At 45.3% G+C, this 6,768-nt stretch overlaps 1 long non-coding RNA gene across 1 annotated transcript; it reads right to left on the bottom strand.

The window, feature by feature from the left end:
- Positions 1 to 3,199: 3,199 nt before the first annotated feature.
- Positions 3,200 to 5,611, bottom strand: LOC109758298 (uncharacterized). The gene is made up of 4 exons (XR_002231770.4): positions 5,116 to 5,611; positions 4,775 to 5,010; positions 4,574 to 4,704; positions 3,200 to 3,900 (listed from the first exon to the last, which is right to left on the bottom strand). It is a non-coding gene; the product is annotated as an uncharacterized lncRNA (long non-coding RNA).
- Positions 5,612 to 6,768: the final 1,157 nt, after the last annotated feature.

Here is a 6,768-nt window from a genome sequence, read left to right as displayed (position 1 = left end):
AAAACTCAAAGTCTAAACGGTGCCCTAAGGGCTGTATATATGGAGGAAGAGGGGGGGATTTCGTGGCCCTTCGGGAAGGGGTCCGAAACCAACCCTATCTCTTGTTTCCCCACACATACGGACTCTAAAAACAGCCTATACTTATGTATTTCGAAATTACATGCGTCCGGCCCAATAATAAGGTGACGCGGCACCTAGAATAGCCTTTGGACGAAATTTATCAAGTGGCATCTTGTATATTTCGTCCAAGGCTTCATGCACTCCTTATGGTGGCTTCAAAGTCCTGAAATCATCACTTGCAACTCCGTTGTTGTTCCCCTTGCGCATGCCATCAACTCCATGCTTGTTCTTGCTCCAATGTCCATCCTTCTCCAAGCTAGGCCCTTCATTTGTAAGCAAAACAAATGTATCCAATTTAGGCAGCATCATATTCTCATGAACATTAGAATCATTCCCAAGAAACAAAAGTACCTGCTAATTTAATTGGCGTGCGCGAGCTCTAGTAATTGTTCAAGTATATGTAACAGTAGGGGCTGTGGGTGTAACAATGGTATTGATGTCCTCATCTCCTGCATTCTCCATTTTAGTGTTGCCAACGTAAGGAGACCTAGCTGCCCAATAGTATCTAACTCAAACACAAACTTCATATCATAGAATCTCCTTTAAGACCGCTCCATATATTCCTTGTCTCCATGTTCAAACCTAGCCACGAGGGCCTCAGCGACTTGATCTGGTTTAATGCACCCGCCTTCCAAGTGTTCCACCTCTCAGGAGCAATTTCCCTGTTGTAAACAACTGTTAGTTGTTTCATCTTCTCAGGTAGTCCCACGAATCCACTTGTCAGATAGTCCAATCAATCCAAAAGAAATAAAAATCATTTATAATTAGTAAACACATACAGTGGAAAAGGACAAATAACAATAGGATCTTGAATAAAAAAACTCCACATGCACAAGTAAATTATTATAACAGCAGATCCTCTCCCATTCTCCACATTCGTTTACGAAAGAAATTCAAAAAATATAGTACCAATCCAAAAAAATGGAGTCTAAAAGAACCAGATCGTCCTACATCTATGGCAAAATTGCCTGCTTGCAGTTGAGATAATGACTTTCTCAAAATGAGAAATCCTCCAAAAGTGATAAAAAAGTAGGCTAATTAATGTTTTCAACTGAAGACGACCAGGAAAAAAACTGCAGACGGCCAGGGCTTAAACCAACATTTTTTGGCATGCTAACTTTTAGTTCTAATTAAAAAGAAAAGAACAAAGAACACAATAAAAGTGGCAAAAGGAAGTATGGTGCAAAAAGCTCCATGGCAAAACTTTTTATACTGATATCCAAAGTTGCGTCACATATTATGTATTCTTTGTGTTTTTCTTTTCAAAACTACACGCTCGCAAGGAAGTATGAAAACAAAAATATATCAGTAAGTACATACCTTGCAACATAAGGGTCAATTCATTACATTTTTTTATCGAAAAAGGCTTTCGCCTCACTTTATATATAAAGCAACCACCACACATTACAAACAGCAACAAGAAAGGAAAAGAAAAATAAGATTGACAAGATACAAACACTATAGAACAACAAACATTGGCCTCAGATCATGCCAACAGCGCGACCGCGACAAAGGGGCAATTCGTCACAGGAGGACAGCTACGCTCCATCAACTCCCAAGGGTCCCTGTTGTCCCACCTTCCGTCGTTGCCTCCGAAGAGGGCACCCCTGCCCTCTTGTCTTGGATCGAAGGATGTCGTTCCTCTCACAGGAACACATACGCCGCCATTGTCTCTGGCCAAGACCAAGAAGCCCACACCACTGCCGAGCAGGAACACTACCGAAGAATTGGCAGAGCACCACCGCGTCGAGCCCCTGACCCCTATGGACTCCCAAGGTGGCACTTTCACAAAGTAACCGATGCTGATGCCCCGTCACCACCCAATCAATAGATATTAGGCTTTCGCCGCCCGGGACCAGGGGCGGAGGGTGGGTAGACGGTCTCGATGTTACCCACCAGAGGGAGAAACGACGCCGAGAGCGTCGCCGACATCGTGACTGACGACTGGCACCGCCAGTCAAGGGTTACCCCTGACCCTGAGCCTGCACCTCCATTGCAGCGCCAACCATCCAAGCAGGATGCCCGGGGGAACCCACAACCTGCTGGCAGAGAAAAATAGGCGCCGGAGCAACCACTATCTTCAGATCGGGACCACGCCCGCCGCCGCCTCGCCACCCAGCAGGGCCAAGACAGCGTACCATGGCACCGACCCCCCCTCCCCCCCGCCGTAGAGGAGGGAGAGGCGCCCTCTCCATTAGTGGCCACCGCCACTGCAAGCCCTTGGGGTCCAGGCCAGATGCTCTGGGCCAGACCCGTACCGTGCCGCCGTGGAGCTGCACCACCACCGGATCCATGCATCCCAATCGCTGGACCCAACTCCCCCACGAGCGGCAGCCCGCACCACCGAGATCCCGACCAGGGGAGGAAGGAGAGAATCCCCGCCGCTGCTAGCGCCGCATGGTCTTCGACCGGCGTACGCCCTCCGGCAGCAGCGAGGAGGAGGGAAGGACGATGGGGAAAGCTAGCGCGGGTGTCGTGGGAGGGGGGTTCAGTTCACAAGCAATGACTAATAGCAATAACATAACACCCCAAGTACCAAGCAATTTACCTCTAGTCCTTTTGATAACCATGCAACTGGCTTCAGGTTCACGAACACGCTGGATAGGTTTAGCTCCCTACGAACACGCTGGATAGGTTTAGCTCCCTCTAGTTCTTTTGACAACCATGCAAGTGGCTTCAGGTTCACGAACACGTTGGATAGGTTTAGCTCCGGTACAAAAAGGTTCAAACCTGAGAAGTCAAAGTTTTAAAATAGTTCAACTAACAAGAGCTTGTGTACCGTGTGAGATAGGTTTACCTCCATCAAAATCTTAATTCTCTCATATTACTCAAGGATGTAACTTATTAGCTTCTATAAATCTCTAGAATCAGCAATTGTCCATGATTTATTAGGATTAACACATTTACCGGAAGATGTATTGTTGATCTGCATAATTACTAAAAGAGCAAAAACAAACATTCTGCATATATATCACTGAATCTGCATATTATTATCTCTACATACTAACAAAACCCGTACGAGTTCAACACAGAGACACATAAAAAATAAAGAATTATGTTATTTATTGGCCAAAGAACAAGCAACAGTACAATTCATCTCGTCAATTTCCACACTGCCAATGCCGAGTCTCATCCATGGTTTACAAACAACTTTAAATGTATAAAGAGCCATCCGAGTTGGCAAGTAACATCCATTAAAAAATTATGCTTTTCAATGACAATCACCTCCACAAGGAAAACTGCAAAATGAAATTTGTTGCATCTTCATTCTACCATCAGATGTATATGAACGGAATCAATCGCGTGCTTGGAGAGGAGTTTGCTAGGTTTTGATCCCTAGAAGCAACGCAGAGGAAAAAAGGGATACATGCGGGAGTAAGGGTTTCTTCTATACTGCAACCATGGCGGGCTACGGAGACGAGCCTGGCGGCGTCCTTAGGAGGCCAGGAGCTCCACACCTTCCTCGATGCCGCTGGCATAGGTTTGAGTTTGTGGTGTCAAATCGCTAGGTCACCTGCGTCAGTGCCTGAATCGCCGTCGTTGAACTGCGTGTTCATCCACCTGTCGTTGTTGCATGGCGTACAAGCAAGTTTGCTGACAATAACTGTGTATTATGGAGCAGCGCATACCTTTTTATTCCCTATAATCATTTTCGTTGCTTGTAGACAATCCGAATCATTTATATAGAAGCTACAAATGTTGGTGCAAGCTAGCCATCGTCTTCATGAGTCGACCCCAAAATGCTTTCCAAAGCTAACAGTTGGGTCGATCGTATCATCCCTGAAATGTCATTACAAGAAATTCAGTGAACTTCAAAAAAAAGCACAATGGTAGGACGATTGGCTAAAGTGAGTAATGCACATGCAACATCGAAGGTAAATCTCTGGCATCAAAACTTGGGTTTCCTGTGTTATAACAAAATATGGTATTGGCACTTAAATATCTATATAAAAGTTCGGAAGTTGCTTTCAACGCTTATCATAAGAATCCTTTTTACAAGATAACTTGGGGCTTCGTACACCATACCAAACTTAGTTCAACAGCAAACAAATTAAGTGTCTAATCATAGCGAGCTAGTAGCCCTCTAAATCCCACGAATGAAGTAGGTACGACCATGAAAGATTTCTTTCTTTACTTTATCATTTTTAAAAAGCTTGTTCACATAACTGGAAACCATTGCGCGGACTGTCCCTCGCCTAGAGCATTGACTCTACAAATATTACACATTTTGTCACTGGGCACTCCTGAATCATAAGGTACAGGCATGGAGCACACGGCGCAATAGATCAGAATAGAATGATGCACCTAAAACTTCCGCACCACATTAAGGTTCGTGGGATTCTTGTCCAGTGAAACAACTTGGCCTATAGGAACCCAAATATACCAGCACAACTAAATTAGAACCAATGAGGCAATGCACATATAGCCAGAATTTTGTAGAAGGATCACGCGCCTTGTGAGCATACACCATTCCTCCAGCCACTTGTAATGGCACCATGGAGCGCACAAGCTGGGCAGTTGTGATGCATCCTCCATTGCCTTGGTCAAATGCGCGGAAGGCCTAGGCGACCTGGAAGTGGTTGACTGACATAGAGGAGCAACAAGGTCAGAGTAGAAGTTGCGAAGGAGAGGGTGACCTCGTCGGCGCAGTTACCATCATTGTGCCGATCTCGTCCCGTGCGGGGTAGGAGGCCGAGCGAGCGGGAGCGTGATTATATCAAGCCTGTGGTCTTGCCACCGTCGTCGACGTTAAGCAGGATGTCCAGGGCAAACGTTTGATCAACGCAAGCAACGCTAATCTGCTGATGGTTCAAGGCAGGACCCATTCATCATTTATATACATAGTTCATGCCTGCAGCCTGCACTGTAGGACATCTGATAGGTGTTCTCCTGTAATTCATTCAGTGAAAATGAAAAGTTGAGTCCTGAAAAACCTCGGAAATACAATCTTGGCTGAACGATTTCCAACGGAGAAGAAATCAATGAAAAACTTACCAGCCAGAACAGCAGTAGCCCACGCGTCCGTGCCAGGGCTCGCCATCGTACTTTGACTATACGAGACCATGGAGGGAGGGGAGGACCGCGGAGCACGCGTCCAGCACGGCACCATGGGGTCGAATAGCACGAGTCCATACCGATAAAGGGCAGGATGCGGGGAACCAAGCATTGGCGAGGCGCAGTCGTGGAGGTCGAGCGGCGGCCGAGGAGTGGTGGATCCCGATATCCCGTCGCACCAATGCACAGTGGTGGAGGCCGGATCCCGTCGTGAGGGAGGATATGGGGTCAACAGCGGATGGATCTGAGTGGAGGCCGCGGCCATCGCGGCACCAGTGGAGACCGTGGTTAGGCGGTGTCGCAGGCAGCAATGCGTTCATAGGAGGATCGGAAGGCTGTGGCCGCCATGGCGTCCGTGGGGAACGGGGGCGGCGTCGTAGGTGAGAGGGTAATAGGGTAGGGTGTGAGCGTGGGAAGGATTATGTTTCATCAGACGGTTTTTTCTGGGTTTTTTTCACCTGCTCCACGGGAATAAAAATTGGTGGGGGTGAGGGGAGGGAGTTGTGATCGATGGGAAGGGCAGGAGGGACGAACGAACGAACGACGTAGGAACTATGCCATTAGGAAAGTTTGTTGTTAGAAAAGGCGAGGATCAATAAATTAGGAAAGTTAAGATTTGGAATTGATTGCTATGAAACTGGATTTTATTGTTTGGTAAGTGTTATTGGATCCTGCCTTTTTGTAACATATTTCATTAGGAAAGTTTGAAAAGGTTAGGAAAGTTTTTATTGGGATGGTAAAAAAAATCAACATGAGGATATGGCAGTGGAAGGTGGGACGAAAAAAAACCAGGTGAAAAAAAACCAGACGAAAGTGGTGGGACTATTCAACCAACTCGTCCATTAGGAGTAGAGATTGATATTTGCTATACTGTGAGCGTTTTACCACCACATCCTAGTAGTTCATAGGAACATTATTCTGGGATTTTGTTTCTTGTTTTCTACTAACTATGGAAGGTTTCGGAGTTGTTAGTTCTTGGGCTTCAACGATCGTGGGAGATTTGCGATCACCTAAGAAAATACAACAACCGTCTCAAGAGGAGCAACAACATCAGAATGCACATAATCAGGTTAATGTTTCCATGCCACCATTTACTAGTCATTTTAAGCCTGATTTATATATTGAATGGGAGTACGAAATAAATGCTATATTTGCTTCCCATAATTTTGATGAGCGTGGAAAATTTCAAGCTGCGGTTAGTACTTTCAGTAGCTTTGCTTTAGTTTGGTGGAGTGAATATTGTCGGTTAAACCCTGATTTTATACCTACTACTTGGGATGATTTAAGACTTGTCATGAGAGATAGATTCATTGATGTTTATTATACTCGTGGTATGATTAAAAAATTACAACATTTAAAACAAGGCACTGACACGGTAACAAAATATTATGATGATTTACAAACTACATTGTTGCACACATTTTTAGAAAAAAGTGAAGAAGATTTTATGGATAGATTTTGGGGAGGATTAAACCGTGATATTCAAGAGATACTAATTCATGAGGAGTGTTATCCTATGGACCATTTGTTTCGTCTTGCTTGCAAAGCTGAACAGGAAATAAGACGACGTGTTGCCCACAAGTAGAACAAGTG

This window comes from Aegilops tauschii, chromosome 6, assembly GCF_002575655.3.
Source record: "Aegilops tauschii subsp. strangulata cultivar AL8/78 chromosome 6, Aet v6.0, whole genome shotgun sequence".
NCBI classification, from domain to species: domain Eukaryota; kingdom Viridiplantae; phylum Streptophyta; class Magnoliopsida; order Poales; family Poaceae; genus Aegilops; species Aegilops tauschii.
This window is presented reverse-complemented; position numbering and strand designations above follow the sequence as displayed.